The sequence below is a fragment of the Nicotiana tabacum genome, chromosome 19 (assembly GCF_000715075.1).
Source record: "Nicotiana tabacum cultivar K326 chromosome 19, ASM71507v2, whole genome shotgun sequence".
Classification (NCBI taxonomy): domain Eukaryota; kingdom Viridiplantae; phylum Streptophyta; class Magnoliopsida; order Solanales; family Solanaceae; genus Nicotiana; species Nicotiana tabacum.
In genome coordinates, this window is record NC_134098.1 from 9506747 (window position 1) to 9529619 (window position 22873).

At 34.6% G+C, this 22873-nt stretch overlaps 3 pseudogenes; 2 read left to right on the top strand and 1 right to left on the bottom strand.

Annotated features, from left to right (window-relative positions):
* Nucleotides 1-203: 203 nt before the first annotated feature.
* On the bottom strand, nucleotides 204-5556 carry LOC107828452 (putative disease resistance RPP13-like protein 1; annotated as a pseudogene).
* Nucleotides 5557-7852: 2296 nt separating this feature from the next.
* Nucleotides 7853-10871, top strand: LOC142173372 (uncharacterized; annotated as a pseudogene).
* Nucleotides 10872-17199: 6328 nt separating this feature from the next.
* LOC142173373 (receptor-like protein EIX2) lies at nucleotides 17200-21228 on the top strand (annotated as a pseudogene).
* The last annotated feature ends 1645 nt before the right edge of the window (nucleotides 21229-22873 follow it).

Genomic DNA, 22873 nt, shown 5'->3' on the forward strand with positions numbered 1-22873 from the left:
ATGAATCATTCTTCTTAATCAAGAGAAGAAGATTTTTTTTATTCATGGTTGGGTTTAACTGGAAAAGAGTGCAAATACTTATTGATTCATTAGAGAGACTCTAAACAAAATGGTTTTCATTCGTCAAACATTGCATTTGTGATCTGTTATGATATGTTGGAAAGTAAACATGGAAGTGGTGCAATCAAGTGAAAATCTTAATAGAGTGAAGTCTTAAAACTACTACCATCAAATTTATGCTGACTAATCCATAGTACAAAAAAGAATTGCTCAGAGCAAATCAAGTGTCAATCTCAGCTATAACAAAACAATGACCTAGTTTAACTTGGACAACAGACCAGTATTGACAGTCAAGAGCAGTGGATGACTTAATTGATGCAGAGAAACGACTAGCCCTTTTCACTGATTGATTAAAGAGAACTAATGCTGGGAAATTATACACAAAAGAGAAGTATGATTCTTCACTTACATTCTGATGACATATCACAGTTGAGGTCATCGCCTATTCAATAGAGAATTTCAGCACAACTTTCCTTTCACCAACTGAGTAAGGAGTTGCAATAGCTTAAATGCTGTTACCAAAATCCTGAGAATGAAAGAAAAAGAATTGTTAAGTTGAGATGATAATTATACATATATAACAGCCTTAATATGGTCTAGATGCTTTTAAATGTTAAATAACCAGGAAACAAACAGTTATATTTTTTTATAAATAGGAAAAAACTTTTCTGTCTCGGGTACCTTTGAGTAGGAAAAAAATGGATTTTACACGTCCAGTAGACAGATCAAAGCTCAAGAGTGAAAATGTACATTACTATAAACTGCTGCCTCATTCCTCAACTCACTGGAAAAAGAAATACAACAAGATTACATGAATTTCTATTTAGTTGAAACATCAAGAAATAATGAACTAAAATTTTCAAGAAAACAAAATGAATCATATACTGCAACATAGTTGCAATAGACTCTTCACACTGCTCAACAAGATTTAACAAAGGGAGAATTAACAGAAAAGAAAAGAGAAGTAACAAAGAATAAAAAGGTACTTGAAAAGAAAAAAAGTTAAAAGAATAACTTACATCTGTTAGAGCACCTTCGTTTTAATCATCACAGGTATTCCCAATCGATCGCTATGGTGGGAATATGAGCAATATTTGGCCAGTAATCACCCTTCTCAAATTCTAGGAGTGGTTTGAGCAATGGGCAGCGAGTAATGTATAGTTCAGAGATGGAAGAGGGCATCCCTTTTATTGGAGTTTAGGGCAATCCCAGATGACCAACTTAGAGAGGGAGAAGGGAAGCGCTGGTTCTGGAAATGATTGGAGATTACGACAATTCCAGATATGCAGGCTTCGAAGCGAGGTAAGGTGCCGAAGACCTTCGGTCGGTAGTGAATGGAGCTCATCTTGGTCAGATAAATATAGCTCAGAAAGAGACGAGGGAAGCCCTTCTTCCAACAATGACTGAATTTGAGGTAAATTATAAGTATATAGAGATTCAAGAGAGGTGAGACTTTTGAGAACTTGGCTGCTTAATGTTTTCAGATTGTCTATACAAAGAGTTCGAATAGAGCAAGGTAACTCCCAATTTTCACCAGCAGGAATCTCTTCGTCACTACCGTCATGGTAGATGTGTAACTCTATGAGACAAGGGTGTCTCTGTAAACCCCACTCCTTTCGCCCATTCACCAGTTTCTTGCAATGCTCCATCTCAAGGACTTCTAAATTGAAAGGAAATCCTCCTTCAGGAAAGGACTCTATTTCTGGACACTCATACAGTACCAGTTTCTGCATTCCTTCTGGTAGCGACTTCAGCTTATGGCATTTTCTAATATGCAAATTATGCAACGACGTGGTTTGAGTCCCACATGCCACTGAAAGTATTTCGAGATTCTCACATTTTTCAATTATGAGATCTTCAGTCCCATTGGGAATCAAAAGCCTAGTAAGGCCGTGGCAACTCCATACACTCAGATAGCATGCTCAAGGGACCAACTCAGGTGATATCTCATCTATAGAATCACATTCTTCCAGTTCCAATTTCTCCAGAAACATGTTACTTCCTCTCGAAATCATATCACCAACTGATGACTCCAATTTTAATTTCCCACAACGCTTTATCTTTATTTTCTGCAAGGTATGTGGCATACTTCTAAAAGGCAAGGAGGTAAGACACTGACAATTGTAAATATCTAATTCAACTATCTGTTTCATTCCCTGAAGTTGAGACAAAAACAGTTTAGCATGATGAAAAAGAACTCCAACCTTAGGAGAACCTTCAACTTTAAACTTTTTGAGACTTGAAAGTTGGATAGGTGTCTCCAGATTGAGTTCCGGACAATTTGAAATTGTCAATTTTGTTAGAGAAAAAAGATTTTCAGGCAACTTTCCAATCAACTTGGGACAATTTTTAATTGAAAGATTCTTAAGTATAGGAAACTCTTCTCCATTCCCTAGTATGTGCCACTGCTTCCACTCCAGCATATCTGCAAACTCAAGTCGCTCAAGTGAGTTAAAAGGCTTTTTGGAGGACGAACTACCATAGAATTCGTCAGTCACCTCTGTTATTCGACGCATCCCTCGAATTGCAAGGAATTTCAAAGAAGGAAGTTGTCCTAATGCTGGCAAGGAATAACAGTCCTTGCAGTTGCTTAGAGACAATTCCACCAGCTCAGAAAATGAATAATCAGCTAGCCAATTTGGAAAGTTTGTCCCTCTATATCCGTTGATCTCAAGTTCTTTTATGTTTGGATTTGGATGTAGCTCACCAAGTATGTCTCTTTCATTTTGTGAACTGTCCGCAATACTTACACTCCACTCCAATGATAACTTTTCAATATGTTCCTTTCCTCTCATATTTGCCTTCAAAGCTTCCATTCTATCCGCCACATTTTCCAACTGTCCAATTGATAGAGTTCCATACAAGCTGCATAGTTCACTTAAATCTTCCATTCTCGAACCACCGCGATCACCTAGAAGAAATTTAGCTCCCAATAAGACATGGAGGCTTTTCAACTTGCTCAAATGTAGCATCATCATCAAGCGAGAACTGCCGCTAATGTCAAGGTGACGCAAGTTTATCAACTTCCCCATCTGCCGCGGTAACTCCTCAAGAAATTCACAAGATGACAAGAGAAGTATCTCCAAGTTATAGAGCACACAAATTGAATCCGGTAACTGCTTTATCTTTGTCAAAGAAAGGTCCACCAATCTTAGGAGTTTTAATTTGATAAACAAGACATCTGGTAACTCCTTGATATGATAACGAGACAATGATAGTGCCCTTAAGGATTTTAATCTTGGCAATATGTTATGCAACACCCTCTTGCTTAGAGAAGAACGATATAGCTCGATACTGTAGATTGGAAGTAATGTCCTCAGCTGCTCCAATTTGTAGAGAGGTTCCAACTTTTCAAAGTCACCATAGCCCATTGAATAGGACACGTGTCGACTTCGTTTCAACATATGAGACTCTTGGTACTCTTCCAACCTAACACAAAGTTTTGAAGACGCAACTTGGGCCAAATCATTGACAAGGTCATGCATTAAGAATTTCTCTGCATTATTTTTAGAAGACTCTGGGACCCTTTCGAAAAGTGACCTTGATTGCAACTCGAGAAAGAATAGGTTGCCTAAATCTTCAATTGTTTCATATTTTTGCAACCCGTGTACTAGACCATTAGCAATCCACAGCTGAATGACTTGTTTTTTCTGAAATGGATAATCTTTCGGAAATATTGCACAGAAGGAAAAGCATTGCTTCAAACGCACGGGAAGATCAGTGTAGCTCAACATTAAGGCTGGTAATATGCCATTGTCTGGAAGCTCCCATACTTCACTTCTCAAAATGCGTCTCCACTCTTCAACCTCTGATTTGGACCGTAACAAACCAGCAAGCGTCTTTAGTGCTAAGGGCAGACCTTTGCACTTTTTTGCAATGTGCTTTCCTACCTCTTCAAGTTCTGGATGCTCTTTAGGATCCCTTTTTTCAAATGCATGTCTTTTGAATAAAGGCCAAGAGAATTCGCTAGAAAGAATCTCCATGATAATTGGCCGACTACCCATCATCTCCGCAACACTCTCCTTACGTGTCGTCACAATGATCTTACTTCCAATTTCTCCTGGTGCAAAAGGATTTCTCAAGTCATCCCACTCGATGTACTTGTCATTCCAAACATCATCTAAAACAATAAGAAACTTTTTCCCTTTTAAGCTTTCCTTCAATTTGATTTGAAGCTGATTAAGAGTGTTATCAACCATCAAGTTGGATGAACCAATTTCTTCAAGTAATCCTTTTGTTATTCTAGAAGCATCATATGGTTCAGACACACATATCCAAGCTTTCAAATCAAAACGATCTTTCAACTTCTCGTTATTGTACACAGCTTTAGCAAGTGTTGTCTTGCCAACCCCCGCCATTCCAACAATAGGAATTACACGATACTTTTTTCCATCGGCATCAACAGACAATAAACGGTCAACCAAAGTCTCTATTTCAGTCTGCCTACCAAAGATATCAGATTCATCAAACAAAGAAGTTGAAGGTCCTCTAGTTTCTTGTTTACCAGAAACAAGATAGTCCTTTAGGCCAAGCCTACCAATTTGCTTTTCCAACTCCTCCAATGTTTTAGTGGTGCCTTCCAACTTCTCCTTTATGTTAAGAAAAAATTCATCACTCAAGCACAAGTTAAGGTCACTTACTTGCTGGTTGCTTGTTTCTGCATGATTTTGATGCTGACCTTCCACCTTAAGTCTCAAAATTTCATAATTGATTTCTTCAATTATGTTTTCAGCACTGTCCACAGCATCTTGAAGCTCATTTAGCCACTGGTTGACGTATGGATTAGATGCCTGTTTATTCTCTGCATCACATAGCACAGCTTGAAGGCCAAGTAAAGTCATCTTCAACCTCTTTAGCAGTCCAACATCATGCTTGTTGCCCCTTTGAAACATCTTCAGCAACTCACCCTGAGGAGCAAGCCTATCAAAGAGAACATTCAAAGCTGAAGATAGAAATGCACCTCCAACTGCTAAGCCAATCTCCATTTCTGAAAGCTGCAAAACAAGCTACCACAAAATGATCAAGAATTTGGAGAAGATTAATATTTCAATCTTAAAAATTGCCTTAGTTTTTACCTGGCCAATCCTAAAAGTAATGTTCAGAGTATATGCTAGTTGTGTCCGTGCTTTAGCAAAGTTACTAGTGCTTCTTAGAAGACCTTATATCTCTCTCTTTCTTTCTTTTCAAAAAGCAAGACTTTTTAACCAACAAAAAAGACAAAAACTTCATAATGGAGACTTATTTCTTAACTATTCGTTGAATAATTGAGGCAAGAGAGGAAGGCTACTGGGAGTGTAGAAATGATTAAATTGCTGTGGGGGTATGTGTTAGGTGTGACTTTTGCTCATATCCTGATTTTTGTTTTAGAAATTGTGGAAATTTGAATGACCAGAGTAAACTAACTGTTACATTATTGCTGAAATTCGGATGAAACTCTGCACTGTACATTCTAGAAAATGTTCCTTTTCTTATCACTTTTCCAAGTTCAAGGTTCTGTGAGGTTGTAAATGATTTTCCTGGAATATACCTCTTTGAAGTTGAAAACCTAAATAATGGTAGGAAAAAAAAATTAAATGGTGGCTTTAAATTTTCATAGTAAAGTCACTATCTCTAAAAATTTTATTGATCCATTATATGTTGTAGCTAAGCGTTATTAGTGACAGAGTTTCAGAATAATTTGAAAAAATCAATTGAAAAAGACAGCTAAATCTTGAAATTCCTTAATACTATCATGTTTTAGAAAGTATTAGAATTTCAGAAAAGAAGAAGCATATTAGCAGCTTTTGCAGATAATGATAAGTACTTACAATTTTTATTTTACCTTTTTCTTACAATTTAACATATTTCTAAACAGTGCAAAAATTAAGCAGAAAAAAGAAATTACAAAGAAAGTTACGAAAAAGAGTTAGGACAATAAAGTCAGGAATGACATGCTGTATTTTGATTGAGGTGAAATAACTGAAATCTGCCTGCTTACGATGAGAATCAATCCTCATCTAATTTACAGTTAATATATATTAATAATGTAAATTATTTACAATCAAATTACTTAAAAGCTAAATATAGTATATTTCAATATTCATACCAAATGATAAAGAAATTTCAATGTGATCATTTCCAATTAATCATCAACAACCCTTTATTTTTTCCTGGTGTAGAATGTTCTTGTAATATTGTTCATAATTTGAATTGTACCAATGGGTAAACATGCTTCCCTATTACAATTTATCCACATAATCACTTGTGTTGACGTCACTTAACTGTCATCATAAGCTTCCAATTTTAATTGTTGGGTTGAAATGGATTGGTTGTCATACATTGCTTCAGATAATGAATCGATATTTGAGTCACGCTCGTGAGAATATATAGGTGAAAAACTATAATGAACACTAATATTTTCAATGGATAACCACCATTAAGACAACTAAATGTTGAATTTTCTTCAACACCATGTTTTGGGTAGTATTAGAGTTTGAGAAGAGAAGAAGCATATTAGCAGTTCTAGTATGAGTTTTTTGGAGATAAATATAGGTAGTTATTTAGTGTCTTAGATAGAGTAATCTCTATCTTGAAATAATCTCTACAGAAAACTTTATTTTACGTAGTATAATTGCTAGATAATATAAAGAAGTATGGTACTAGTTGCGTGTTCTAGTATAAATTACGCATCTTGTAGCTTTCTGTAAGATATTTTCTTTTTTTCACTCTTGCTAGAGATAACGATAAGGTGGATAGTGGAGAGATATTTTTTTTTTTGCAACTGTAGGCTATCTTTTATCATTTATTACTATGTTTGTGGGGTATCAGTGATTCTTAAGAACTGATAGAACGATCGAACAAAATCTATTTCAACTTATTATTAGGTTTTTAATTTTAAATAAAATTATAGGTTCCAATATATATTTATAATCTCACCAAATTATTAAGGAAGTTCTTTAATTTTATCATGAATATGTTTTAGTCCTTTAGAGATTGGGGAAAATTGATTTATGTCAAAATTATTGCTAAAGCTTGAATGATACTCTACTGTCTACATTCTTGAAAGATTTCATTTTCTCCCGAGTTTCTTTCTTATTATTTTTCTGTGTTCAAGATTTTGTGAGGTTTAACAAATTAATCATTTTTGCAAAGAAAATTTACACTATCACCATAATTTTGTTTTACCAGTGTTACATGTTATTTACCATATTTGGTTGGTTATCTATGCTTGCTATAAAAGTTACTCATAGTTGGCTTTTAGATTATCTAATTGTATGAATCGCAGATTTAATTTGGTTTGCATCAATGCACATTCACTTCAAATATTTGGAAAAATATTAGCTAGACTGATGATTATTAAGTTAGATTTAAAAAAAAAAAAAACAGAATAGCATGCTATTGCCAAACTCGAAAGGTTAAAGAGACCGAGTTAACTATTGCTTTTTCGATCACCACTTGAAAGCTGTAAATGGTAGGACGCTCTAGTCATTTTATGATGTTAATGATGTATATGATTCTTTTATCTCTTTCTTTTCTTGATTTGAAAGATCAATAAATGGTGAATCCACCAATTTGTATTCATTTTATCAAATTGAGACAGTGTACAAGGATCTGAATAGGGGTTATGATAATATTTTGGGGAAGACTTTTTTTTTTTGGTTTTTCACTTGACATTCGATACTCGTATTGAGGTCCTTACTAATCCTAATTCGTGTAGAGCAAGGCTTAAAATGGGAAAGTACTTCCTACCAAAAAAAAATTCCATATTTAAGGATGTATGATGGAGTACAAGAATTAAGAAAAGTCTCTTGTCTTGAAACATTAATGTCATGTCAATTATTAAGAAAAAAAGAGACAAAGACTTCAAAATTGAGCGAGTGTAGGTTCACCAAGTTTAGTGTTAGTGTAGGAATTTGCAGAGAAAATGAGCAACAAGCATTGGAGAGTCTGAAGAATGAAGAATATGATCCCTTAGAGTCTCTCTACTCTAGGATTGTTGGAAAAGATTGTTGTGAATGGAAAGGGGTTGTGTGCCACAATCTGACTCGTCATGTGATTGAGCTACACATATATGGTTTTAATTTGTTTGGATATCTAAGGATCAATAACCTTGAGTGGCTGTCTAGTCTTTTCAATCTTGAGAATCTGGAGATTGATTATATGGATCTACAAGCTTCCTTCTCTATTTCATCTTCGTTTATATGATGGTAGTCTTCAACATATATCACCTCTACTTCATCATAATTTTTCTTCACTTGAAACACTCTGACTTTTCTTGGAATAACTTTAGTTCTTCTATTCTCAAATGAGTTTTCAATCTCCCTAGTCTTGTTTCTCTTGATTTGCGTTTTAGTAATTTGATTGGCCCTTTTCCCGAAGGTCCTGTTAACTTTACTTCTCTCACGAACTTCAGGGCAGGCGGCAACTCTTTCAATTGTTACCCAGATAGTTGTTTGATCTTAATAATCTTGAAAATCTTGAGCTTAATTTTAGTGGTATTGAAGGTATGCCGAGTGATGCTGGAAACGTAACAATACTTAAACATCTTAATCTTGAATTCAACAACATCAACTCCACTATCCCGAATTGGATCTATCGATGCAAAGATTTGGAATCACTTAGTCTTTGTGGAAACAATATTGAGGGAGTAGTTTCAAATACGATTTCAAATTTGAGGTCAATAACTAGTTGGCCTTTCTTGGAATATGCTTTCTGGAAACTTACCAAATGTAATTGGAAAGTTATTGAAATTACCTTTGCTTGATCTCTCAGAAAATCTATTCGAGGGAAAATTATCTGAATTATTTAATGATAGGAGTAGTTTCCTTCCAACGGGATTGAGAAATAGTTCTTCTTTGTTGGAATTGAGACTAGGAAACAATAAACTGCTCCCAGAAAGTCTTTGCCAACTCCCAATGTTAGAAAATATTGACATCTCTAGCAATAGGTTGGACGGTGTTGTAATAGAAAGTTATTTCACCAACTGGACACAATTAAGATATTTCAAAGCATCTGATAATAATATGACTTTATAAGTGAGTGAGAACTGGGGTTCCACTTTTACAAGCCATGCAAATTGAGGTTCCAACTTGATTTTGGAACTTATCTTCTCAAATTCATTTAGTTGATATTTCTCACAACCAATTTGTTGGTAAGGTTCCAATCATTTCAACACCTTGTTAGTTTATGTACATCGATTCCAAGAATTTCAGTGGTCCGTTATCTCAGGTTTCTCTCAGTGTAACTCAGCTAGACCTCTATAACAAATTCCTTTTCAGGAATTTTATCTCACTTCTTGTGTGAAACAAATAAGAACGGATTCCACACATTGTAGATCTTAAACCTCGAGGAAAATGATTTGTCAGGAGAAATCTTTGATTGTTGGATGAACTGGCTAGAGTTGAAAGGTTTAATCTTGAGAGACAATGACTTGATTGGAGGAATACCAAGATCCATGGAGGTTTTATGTAATTTTAAATCTTTGGACTTCCATAGAAATAGTCTTACTGGTCCATTACCTCCATCATTGGCAAACTGCACAAAGTTGCTGAAAATTGATTTAGCTGAAAACAAATTCGTTGGACAACTATCACCATGGTTAGGAATGAAGTTTTCAAATTTTATAATCCTTAGCCTTAGCTCAAACAAATTCTATGGTGAATTGCCTCCAGAAATTTGTCACCTCAAGGATAGGTGTATTAGCAATCTAACAAAAATGGTCACCGAAAAATAAGTTGGGGGAAGTTGATATTATTTATGATGCTTACGATTTTGAAGTACGTGTGAGAAAAAGTGCAATAGTGACAACTAAAGGCAATATTTACCAATAGAGTTAATACTCTAAAACCACCCTAAACTATCATGTTTTTATAAGTTTCCTACCTAAACTATCCAGCGTACCTAAAATCCCCTTGAACTATATTCCCCTAGTTACTAAAAATTCCTTCATCGATTTTTTCCAGTTGTGTATGATGCACGCTCCTAATTAACTTTAAACTGTGAGTTTACAACACGTTTGGTAAAAGCCTTTGTTCTTCCATCTCCTTCAACAAAGGTTGCCCCTTCTATCAATCTGGATTTTCACCATTAAACGTCAATTCAACCTTTTCTTTTCACACTAACCTTCGATTTTACAGTGATTTTTGGTTTAGTCGGAGATTTGGGATTTAAAGAAACTAGGGTTTGACAGGAAAGAGAAGTTATAGAGAAATAAATAAAGAAAAAATAAAAAAGAACGGTAATTTCAGAAAAAATAAGAGAAGAGAAAAGTTTCAAATGGAACCCATAAGGAGAAAGGAAGACGAAAGGGAAAAAATGAAAAAAAATGGTGAAAAATAAAGAAAAAAATCTGGAATAAAAAGAAAATAGAAAGGAAAAAGAAATTGAATATATTAACACTAATTAGCCGTTAGAAGTTTGCGAGGTGGGGCCATTTTATGGATAATTTCATCTTTCACGTGCCTTTAGACGAGTTATTGCACACATATTGCCAAAACATTAACGAGGTGGCTTTTAATAACTAGAGAGATATAGTTCAGGGGAATTTTGGGGACACCGAATAGATTAAGTACTAAACTGACAAAAACGTGATAGTTTAGAGGGATTTTAGGGTATTAACTGTTACCAATATGATATCATATTGGCATTGGTTACAAGCATGGACATGTCTAACAATAATCTCTCTGAGATATACCTATAAGTTTTACCAGTTTGTAGGATTGAGATTCTGTAATTTCTCAAAAAACCATTTGACAGGTAGGAACCCAAATGGCATTGGTGACATGAAAGTGCTGGAATCCCTTGATCAAACATCTCCTCCTCCGACAGTGTAGTTTTCTAATAATTTTAGATTGAAATTCGAAAGTCAACGTAATAAGTTTGGCTTTTTAATCCAATACTATTTTTGATAACAAGAACGGGAGGGAGAAATTCATTAATTTACTCCACTGATAATGTTAAATATCAATAAGATTTAACAACAATGGAAACATAATTTTATTTGATACATTTTGCAAGATAAACAAGTACATACACTTATTACAACCATATGACGGAAACAAAACACTACGTATAATAGTTGGGTACATTAGATGAACTTCCACCAGGAGCTGGATTACCACCGCCACCCAAACCAGTTGAAGGACATTTTCGACGGTCGTGTCTTGTTTGCGAGCATATACCACATTTGCACGCATAAATGGTATCACCAACATCCATTTGGTTCCGTATACGCATTTTTCTTTGGACCTCTACTTCATCATAATTTTTCTTCACTTGAAACACTCTGACTTTTCTTGGAATAACTTTAGTTCTTCTATTCTCAAATGAGTTTTCAATCTCCCTAGTCTTGTTTCTCTTGATTTGCGTTTTAGTAATTTGATTGGCCCTTTTCCCGAAGGTCCTGTTAACTTTACTTCTCTCACGAACTTCAGGGCAGGCGGCAACTCTTTCAATTGTTACCCAGATGGTTGTTTGTTCTTAATAATCTTGAAAATCTTGAGCTTAATTCTAGTGGTATTGAAGGTATGCCGAGTGATGCCGGAAACATAACAATACTTAAACATTTTAATCTTGAATTCAACAACATCAACTCCATTATCCCGAATTGGATCTATCGATGCAAAGATTTGGAATCACTTAGTCTTCGTGGAAACAATATTGAGGGAGTAGTTTCAAATACGATTTCAAATTTGAGCTCAATAACTAGTTGGCCTTTCTAGGAATATGCTTTCTGGAAAATTACCAAATGTAATTGGAAAGTTATCGAAATTACCTTTGCTTGATCTCTCAGAAAATCTATTCGAGGGAAAATTATTTGTATTATTTAATGATAGGAGTAATTTCCTTCCAACAGGATTGAGAAATAGTTCTTCTTTGATGAAATTGAGACTAGGAAACAATAAACTGTTCCCATAAAGTCTTTGCCAACTCCCAATGCTAGAAAATATTGACATCTTTAACAATAGGTTGGACGGTGTTGTAACAGAAAGTCATTTCACCAACTGGACACAATTAAGATATTTCAAAGCATCTAATAATAATATGACTTTATAAGTGAGTCAGAACTGGGGTTCCACCTTTACAAGCCATGCAAATTGAGGTTCCAACTTGGTTTTGGAACTTATCTTCTCAAATTCATTTAGTTGATATTTCTCACAACCAATTTATTGGTAAGGTTCCAATCATTTCAACACCTTGTTAGTTTATGTACATTGATTCCAAGAATTTCAGTGGTCTGTTATCTCTGGTTAAGGAAACAAACTTTGCGGGCTTCCACTCGTGGTGAACTACAGTTCAGGTGGTCAAATTCCTGATATCGCTACTGAAAAGGATAAGAGATGAAGATGAATTGGATTGGTTCTATATTTAAATGGTAATAGGATTTGATCTTAGCTTTAGGGGAGTATGTTCGTCTTTAATTTTCAAGAGATCATGGAGACATGTCTATTATCATTTTTTAGATAGCACTTGGAAAGTCCTTGTGTGTAAAGTTACAAATATAGGGAGAGATATGACTAATGATATTGCTATTCTCAAAAATTAGCTTTTTCATGTTTCGGACAAGTTGAGGATTCCCAACTGCTATCTAAAACTGATAATAGGCATGTCTCTGTAATCTTTAGAAGATCAAAGAAGAACATACTCCCCAAAAGCTTAGACCACATCCTATTATCATTGAAATGTGGAACCAGTGTAATTCATCTTCATCACTCTCATCCTTTTCAGTATCAACATCAGGAATTTGATCACATGAACTGCAGCTCACCAAGAGTAGAAACCGGCAAAGTTTGTTTCCTTGAAAACCTAAAAGATTAAAGCTTTGAAGTTGAATGCTCAACAGTATCTTTCATGTTAAATTGTGATAAGACATTCAAAATTGAGTGCTCAAAGTCGACAAACTCGAAATATATGACCACTAAAATTGTCGGAACTCAAAAACATTGATTGTCCCGCATCTGACCAAGCGAGTACTAAGATGGTTGAAACCTCACCAACAAATTGGTTGTGAGAAAGATTGAGAAATTGAATATCGGAAGATAAGTTCCAAAACCAAGTTGGAACTTCACCTTCTACTCCACCATTTGATATGTCAATATACCTTATCTTTTTTTGTTGAGTTTTGAGCCACATGGGAAACTGAGGGCCTAAATTCCAGCTGCCAATTATAATGCCCTCGGCTAGAAATGGTGGAGTCCAATTTTGACTAACTTTTATAGTCAGATTATTCCAGATGCAGGGAAGACCTTTAAATGTTAATTCAGAAAAATGACTTTTTAACACCTTCCAACCTATTGGTTAAAGTGTTCTAGCATTGGAAGGTGACAAAGAATTTCCGGAAGATTTCCGATAAGGTTATTGGATGAAAGTTAGAGAAAAGTATGTTTTGTCACATTTTCTGTCTTACTCGGTATCGTACCTTCAATAATTTCAAGATTATTCAGATCAAACAAACATTCAGGTATAGAACAATTGAAGGAGTTATTAGAAGCCCCGAAAGTTGTGAGAGAAGTCGAGTTAAAACCTTTGGGAAATGGGCCAATAAAATTAATACCTAACAAATAAAGTGAAACAAGATTGGAGAGATTAAAAACCAACTTCGGAACAGGAGAACTAAATTTGTTGCCAACAAGATCGAGAGTCTCGGGTGAAAAAAAATTATGATCAAGTAAAAGTGATATATGATGAAGATTACCATTAGCGTAGTCAGGAATTTCGTTAATGGTTTTCAAACTTTAAACAAGCCAATAATTTTTTTATCGATGAATGGTGTACCAAAATTTTAAGATTAAACTACGCAATATTTAGCTAAATAATAAAAAAATTTAATAGAACTATAATTTCATAAATCAAAATTAAAATAACAAAAAGATAACATTAAAGATTTTAATAATAAAAGTAAACATATCAAAAGAAAGACAGAGTCGAGAGGATTGATTGTTTGTAGACAAGGTCGACTCTAACCTTAGCAGTAGTAAGGCTTGTGACGTAGGCCCCCAACTTGGGGGAGGCATTTTTATAAAATTAATATGTTTATAGGTATTTAAAAAATAATATTTAGTACTTTTAATACAAAAATAGAATTTTCATATAAAGGAAAGAAATTATTTTTAGATATATCAATAAGGTAACAGTTTGACTTACTTAAAAATGGGTAAGACAAATAGTTTTCCAGCGTTTCAATTTGAGTTAATTTGACAATTTCTTTTTACTCATTCATTAGATAACATGTAAAATATTTTCTCTCCCTTCCTTAATTTGTCAAAATCAATCTTTCTTTTCCCCTATCTCTTCATATTTAAGAAATTCCTACATATTTTCTATCTTTCTCTTTAATATTCTTACTTACTTTGTTTTTCCAAGATTCATTAGTTCAAGTGTTCGACGATACTTTTATGCTTTCAATAGTTCTATACTTCTATTGCTCAATAGAATCTTAGCTATGATCTATAATGTCTCAAGAAAAAGATTAAGTTGGCTATATTATCAATTGAAAAGAAATAATTGAAGGAAATTGATTATAAAAACAATTATTAACAATTTTGTATCTCAAAAACCCATAAGATTAGAATTCAAATAAAAATATATATTATAACATTCTTTTAATAATTAAGGCCTCACACTAAATATTTTGGCTTTAGGCCTCGTATGTGCTTGAGCCTCCCTTGTTTGTAGAGAGCTTTTGTTGAAGAAATTTTCGTAGAGCTTGATTTTTAAATTATAAAATTTGTTGAAGAAATAACGTTTAGTTAAAAAATTACTCTTAAGATTAGTTATTTATTTCTACACAAATTTTAAGTTTTATGAGTTATTTTATGTAACGACCGACTTGTCGTTTTAAGAATTAACGCCCCGTTCAGCGACTTAAGATCTCGATCAATTTCGTAATAAGTATTTATGACCCGCGGGTGTTGTCGAGTTTGATTTTTCGAAAGATTCTAAATTAATTAAAAGAAACAATCCTTAATTTGAAGCTTAAATGGAAAGAGTTGACCGGAGAGTTGACTTTTGAAAAAATAACTCCGGAATAGAATTTTGATGATGTCAATAGCTCCGTATGGTAATTTTGGACTTAGGAGCGTGTCCGAAAAATTATTTGGAGGTCCGTAGTGGAATTATGCTTGAAATGCCGAAAGGTGAGTTTTTGGGATGTTTGACCGGAGGATTGACTTTTTTATATCGAGATCGGAATCCGATTCTGAAAATTGGAATAGGTGCGTTATGTCATTTATGACTTGTGTGCAAGATTTGAAGTCATTCCGAATTGATTTGATGTGTTTCGGCACAAGATACAAAATTTGAAAGTTCAATAGATTTTGATTTGAGGTGCGATTCGTCGTTTTGATGTGTTTTGAAGCATCGACTAAGTTCGTATTGTATTTTGAGACATGTTGGTATAATTGGTTATGGTCCCGAGGGCCTCGGGTGAATTTCAGAAGGTAAACGGAATGGATTTCGGACAAAGTGGGTTGCTGGAAATTTCTGTTGCAGAGCTGTTCGCCAGAAATATCTGGTGCGTGGAGTCAACTTTGGAAGCTTATATCTCGCAATCTATAAGGAATCTGAAAATTTTTAAAACGTCCAAGTTATAGCCCTTTGATTCTAGTTTCCAGAAAGTTAAACTATTCATTATTTGGACAGAAAGTTATGATGGATTGAATGAAGGCTGGTAGAGCAGTTTCGCCAGACATTTCTGATGCGTGTAGCCGACTTTGGAAACTTATATCTCGCAATTCATAAGGAATCGAAAAATTATCGAAACATGAAAATTGTAGTCTTTTGATTCTAGTTACCAGAAAGTTAAACCATTCATCATTTGGACATTTGTACATAAAGCTATGATTGATTGAATAAAAACTGGGGCAAACAAGTTCTAGTGTGGACTTTTAGTGACGGAAAATAGACTTTTAGTGACGGATGGGCAGAAACTTAAGGACCAAAAATGGTCATTTCTTTCATTTCGTTTTGGATTTTTGAAGCACAGTTCTTGGGAGATTTTTATGGGAAAACATTGGGGTAAGTGTTCCTTATCCTATATTGATTATATTTCATGATTCCATACTCATTTACATCATGACTCCGTGAATTTATGGAAGAAAAATCAAGATTTTTGCAAAATCTTCCTAAAACGAAAATTTAAGATTTGGAGGTCGAGTTGTTATCGGAATTTGAAAAAATCAGTATGGTTGAACTCGTATCGGAATGGGTGTTCGGATTTCGTGAAAAGTATGTCGAGTTTCGAGAGGCGGACCCCGCGCTGACTTTTGTTGAATTTTTAGAATAAATTTTCAAGTTGACGTTTTATTATCCGGAATTATTTTTGATTAATTTTAATGAAGTTATACAATTAATTTAGATAGATTTGAGCTGTCCGGAGGTCAATTCAAGCAAGAAGGCGATTTTGGAATATCGGCATAACTTCAAAAATATAAGTGTCTTGCTTAACCTCGAGTGGAGGAATTACCCCTTAGGCATCGAGTCTTATGTGCCATTTGTGAAATGTGAAAAGTCGTGTACGCGAGGTGATGAGTACGTACTCGGGATTATATGTGCAAATTTTATTGAATTAAAGTTTTAGAAATTATTGTGTAATAAATTGGACAATTATGGATAATTATTAAATCATCTGTTTGCCATGTCTAAATCTTTGTTGCTGAATTTGTTTTAATATGACAATTTGATGTGATTGTTACTTGATATATTTATGAAATTTCGTGAGAATTGTTGGTTTAATATTTCTTGGAAATTAATTTCAGTATGAATTTTTTCTATGCAAATGATTAATTAAATTAACTTAAGAAGAGGTGTTAATATAATTATCTAAATCTGAATTAATGAAGGTGTGACCTATGTTGATTATTTTTCTATCTCTGTTGATTGTTATTGAGGTTTTATATATACATTGTGTGGGCCTTGGGCTATTAGTTGTGAAATTAATTGATTTTGTTATATCATTGGAATTTGTTATGGCCATTGGGCAAATTGTAATGTGAATTGATTTTTTTTATGTTGCCGTGATAATTTGTCATGTAAATTGTTGTGTTGTGTGAGTTATTATTTTTAGGAGATAAGGGTGGCAATTCACCGTTGATATTATGTGAGTATAAGGGTGGCATTTCACTGTTGTTGTGTTTGTTGGTATATTGTCTGGGTGGAGCGATAATGGCGACTATAGGAGCGATAAGGGTGGCAATAGGAGCGATAAGGGTGGCAATTGATATTGCTTGGGCGGAGCGATAAGGGTGACTATAGGAGCGATAAGAGTGGCTAAAGGAGCGATAAAGGTGGCAATAGGAGCGATAAGGGTGGCTATTATCAGGGACGATATGTGATGATGGAGAGTTGTGGTGTTGGTGATTTTCATGTGATATTGTGATTTTCTGGTGTTTATTTTTATATCTTGTGCAAATTGTCTTGTTGTTGGTAAATTGATAATAATCTGATTTATGTTAAAATTGGTAGCTTATGTCTATTGCCAAGCGGATTATAAAATGAAATGTGGGCACGGGGTGCCGTGAGTAAATAATAAGGATATTGGCACATGAATTGTCTGTGCAGCTGTGATATGAAATTTGGGCACGAGGTGCTGTGATTAAATGATAATGATATTTGGCACGTGAATTGTCTGTGTAGTTGTGATATGAAATGAGGGCACGAGGTGCCGAAAAAATATGATAATTTAATTATGGGCACGAGGTGCCGTGAAAAAATAAAAAATGGACTGAGACCCGTATTTTTATGATTATGAAATAAGGTGTCACATGGTGACTTTTTAATTGAAAGAATTATATTCAAAATATTTATTTGGAAGGATTTTTATTTAGAAAGTATTATATGAAAGAATTGTATTTGAAAGATATTTAATTGAGAAAATTATATTTGAAGAGATTTATTGAAAAAATTATATTTGAAAGATATTTATTTGAGGAAATTATATTTGAAAGAGAGTTATTTGGAAGAATTATATGTGAAAGACATTTATTTGAAGGACTTGAATTAATTGAGTGTAATTGTATTTATTAATGGTGCTCTTGTTGTCTTGCTGTGCATATCACTGATTGTTTTATGTTGCCCTTATTATTATTATTATCTGTTTCCTATTATTTTGTATATTATATTGCACAAGCTATTAGACTAGTGAGTGTGTTGACTGTACCTCGTCTCTACTCCACTAAGGTTAGTCTTGATACTTACTGGGTACCGACCGTGGTGTACTCATACTACACTTCTACATATTTTTGTGCAGAACCAAGTATTGGAGATATCAGACTTGAGCAGAGTTAAAGCGGGATCGTAAGGATTCAAGGTAGAGCTGCTTGGTCGTCGCAGTACCTTGGAGTCTTTTTATTTCATTGTACTGTTAATTTTTAATCAAACAGTATTGTATATTCGGTCCTCATGATCATTCCATGTATTCAGTTAGAGTTCGTGACTCAGTACTACCAGTTTTGGGAGGTTGTATATTCATCTTTGTTCCGCTGTTAGTTTTGATTACTTATTTAATTAAAAAAATGGCTTCAAAATATAATTGAAATCGGCTTATCTAGTCTTAGAGACTAGGTGCCATCACGACGCTTGTGGTGGAATTTTGGGTCGTGACATTTTATTAGGAAATTTTTAGAATGAAAAAGAATCAAATAGACCACACATGGTGGTCTCCGTTTAGTTTTGGCAAATGAAATGGGCAGAACTTTGAACTCATGAACAACACGTCACTTTGAATATCCTGGATTGCTGAAATGTCTCACTCAACTGTGTTAAGAGTATTTAAAATATAATATTTAACCATATAAAGTACTATTTAACTAATATATGCAGTATAATTTTTCGACGAAGGGTGTGTGCTTGACCACCCTTGACATATAGTAGCTACGCCATTGAAGATTACACCAATGAATCATTAACATGCTTCCTTCTCTTGTTGAGCTTCGTTTATATAATTGTAGTCTTCTACATATACCACCTCTACTTTATCATAATGTTTCTTCACTTGAACACTCGACCTTTCTTGGAACGACTTTAATTCTCATGTTCCCAAATGGATTTTCAGTCTCCCTATTCTTATATCTATTAATTTGACAGGTAGTAACTTTATCGGCCCGTTTCCTCTAGGCCCTGTAAACTTGACTTCTCTCACAACCTTCAGAGCTTCTAGCAATTTCTTCAATTGTCTTTTACCTGGATGGTTGTTTGATTTAAATAATCTTGAATATCTTGAGCTTGGTGAAAACAATCTTGAGGGAGTACTTTCAAATCTAGTTGACCTTTCAGACAATATCTTTGAGCTCATTAACTCATATTGACCTTTCAGACAATATCCTTTCTGGAAAATTACCAACTCAAATTGGAAAGTTATCAAAATTAGAACTTCTTGATCTGTCAAATAATTTATTTGAAGGAGAAGTATCTGAATTATGCAACGGTATGAGTGATTTCCTTCCATCAGCCTTGGAAAATTGTTCTTCTTTGAGGTACTTGGAGCTCTTTAATAAGAAACTGACCGGAAGGCTCCCTGAAAGTCTTAGCCAACTCCAAATGCTAGAAATCTTTGACATCTCTGATAATAGGTTGGAAGGTGTTGTAAGAGAAAGCTATTTCACCAACTTGACACGATTATGGTACTTCATTGCATCAATGTATAATCTGGCTTTAAAAGTAAGCCAGAACTGGATTCCACCTTTTCAGGCCACATACATGGAAATAGGTGGTTGTAATATAGGCCCTTTGTTTCCCAAATGGCTCCAGACTCAAAAACAAATAATAAGTCTGGACATATCAAATGGTGGAATAGAAGGTGAGGTTTCAACTTGGTTTTGGCACTTATCTTTTCAATTTCAATTACTAAATCTTTCTCACAACCAATTTGTTGGTGAGGTTCCTTTCATCTCCACACCTTCATGGTTAAGTGGGCGCAAAAGTCCTCTGTTAATGTACTTGGGTTCGAACAATTTTAGTGGTCCACTACCTCGGATCTCAACCAATGTAGGTGAGTTGGATCTATTCAATAATTCATTTTGAGGAGGTTTATCTCATCTATTTTGTGCAACAAATAAAAGCCAATCCTACAAATTGGAGGTCTTAAACCTCAGGAGAAATGATTTGTTAGGAGAAATTCCTGAATGTTGGATGAACTGGCCAGAGTTGAAAGTTTTAATCTTGAGGGACAATAACTTGATTGGAGGTATACCAAGATCCATGTAGGTTTTAAGTAATTTGAAATCTTTAGACTTCCGAAGAAATAGACTTACCGCTCCATTATCTTCATCACTGGAAAACTGCTAAAAATTGCAAAAGATAGATATAGCTGAGAATGAGCTTGCTGGACAGTTACCATCATGGTTGGGAATGAGGTTTTCAAATTTGATAATCTTTAGTCTTCGCTCAAACAAATTCTATGGTGAATTGTCTCTAGAAATTTGTCACCTCAAAGATCTTCAGATCTTAGACCTTGCGAACAATAGTTTCTTTGGAGTTATACTAAGGTGTATCAACAATTTAACAACAATAATCACCGAAAATAAGTTGGTGGAAGCTAATGATATTGAGTTAGATTTTTTTCTTATTTTGGAGTATTTGTGAGAGAATGCAATAGTGACAACTAAAGGCAATATTTACCGGCATGACACCATATTGGCATTGCTTACAAGCATGGATATGTCAAACAATAATCTCTCTGGAGATATTCCTATAAGTTTTACCAGTCTTTTAGGATTGAGATACTTTAAGCTTTCCAAAAATCACCTGACAGGTAGGATTCCCAATGGCATTGGTGACATGAAAGTATTGGAGTCTGTTGATCTTTCAGAAAATTGACTTTCTGGTGAAATCCCGCAAAGCTTTTCGAGTTTGTCAACTTTAATCTTCTTGAATCTATCTTATAACAATTTGTCAGGGAAGATACCTGTGAGCACTCAACTTCAAAACTTTAAGCCCTCCAGTTTCCGGGAAAATGAGCTTTGCGGGCTTCCACTCTTGGAGAACTGTAGTTCAAATGGTCAAATTCCTGATGTTGATACTGAATAGGATGAGAGTGAGGAAGATGAATTGGATTGGTTCTATATTTCAATGGCAATAGGATTTGCTCTTAGCTTGTGGGGAGTATGTTCTTCTTTAATTTTCAAGAAATCATGGAGACATGCCTATTATCATTTTTTAGACATGCCTATTGTTATTCTCAAGTTTCAAATATAGGGAAGGATGTGATTGCAGATATTGTTATTCTCAAAAGCCTTATTATATGCTTACTTTTCCTTCAATAAAAAAAAATGTTTGCAAATAATGCTTCTTTAAGCATTTTGTTTTAGTCTCCCTAGTTATATGAGTACGTTTTTTTAACCTCCGTAGTTACGGAAATGTGATATTGTTTTTTCTTTGGAGGGGAAAGTGGGTCTATTAGCATAAAAAAATGAAGTTTATATTCACTCCGTTTCAATTTATGTGAAACAATTTGACTAGGCAGAAAGTTTAAGAAAAAAGAGAAGACTTTTGAATTTGTGGTATAAAATGAGGTACATATATTTTGTATGGCTATAAATCATTGCATAAAAGTAAAGTATTTTCAAATAAGGAAAGAGATCATTCTTTTTGATACGGACTAAACAAGAAATAGGTTCACATAAATTGAAACAGAGGGAGTATGACATTAGACATAAGTGAAGAAAACTCTTTAAGGAAACAAAACAAATATAAACTTGTTGAAAATTGATCTGATCTCTTAAAATGCATGCTGGAATAGAAGGAAAGATTCTAACCGTGAACATACCAAAAAACTCTTTCTATGAAACTTCAAATTAGTGCACGCAGAACATGTTCTACAATCAAGTGATACGGAAAGAAAGAAAAGAAAGAAAGTAATAAAAAGGAGAGAATACAGTTCTTTAGATCCTCTACTTCCCATTTTAGTAATAAGGGTGAACTAGAAAGTTCAATTTGTGTCCACATAGTATTGTTAAATATTCTTCTATAGTTTTGTTTACCCTAAAAAATGGATAACAATTAAATTTGTAAGTGATTTTAAGGATACACGGATTAATTCGATACAAATGAGAAGAAGGATTCCAGCCTTAATGATATATCCGCCCTTGATCCGGACTCACAGTAACTAAACACTGATGAACAAGAATGAGAACAACGAAAATATTAGTATATCACGACCTTCTGTTAATCGAGTTCGGCTGCCCGATAATGCTCTGTGAAGTCTTTTGGGATTCGGACCGGTCCCGAGGTCATGGCCCCGATATTTTCGAGGGTGGGCGTCGAGCCCCCGTATCCTGTCTCGATAGGACACTTGCCTCGATTCTGGCTCTTTCTCATTGCGTCTCTTGCTCGATTTACCTTACCAGAAATCGGGGCGTCTCCTAGACCTAGTTTTTCCCGTATACAGATACTCCCCTCGTTTCACGAAGAGTAAGTTTTACGGAAATGACAAGGAACGACATGAGTTCTTGATCCCTTCTTCAACACGCAGTGACACAAAATGATAAAGAAACCGAAACGTCCCGTCAGTCGCGCCATAATGACTCCAAACGCGTGTCAGTCATCGGCATGTCGTTCCTGGATATGAAACGGCACAAAGTCTCTATAAATACTCCTTCCTTCGTTCATTTTTTACTTTTGAACAACTTCTACCTTCAATCCTTCAAGATATCACTGCATACCTTCATTCTTCAACATTCTTACCTTCGTTCTTCAAGTTGCAGTCTTTATTTTACCCTTCACTTAAGCCAGCGTGCTTAATTTTCTCAGCAAGTTTCAACTCTTCATCTCCTCATCTTCCTTCATACCTTCAAACCTTTTTACCCAGATAAAAATGAAGAAGACTTCCAAGATTGTCCCC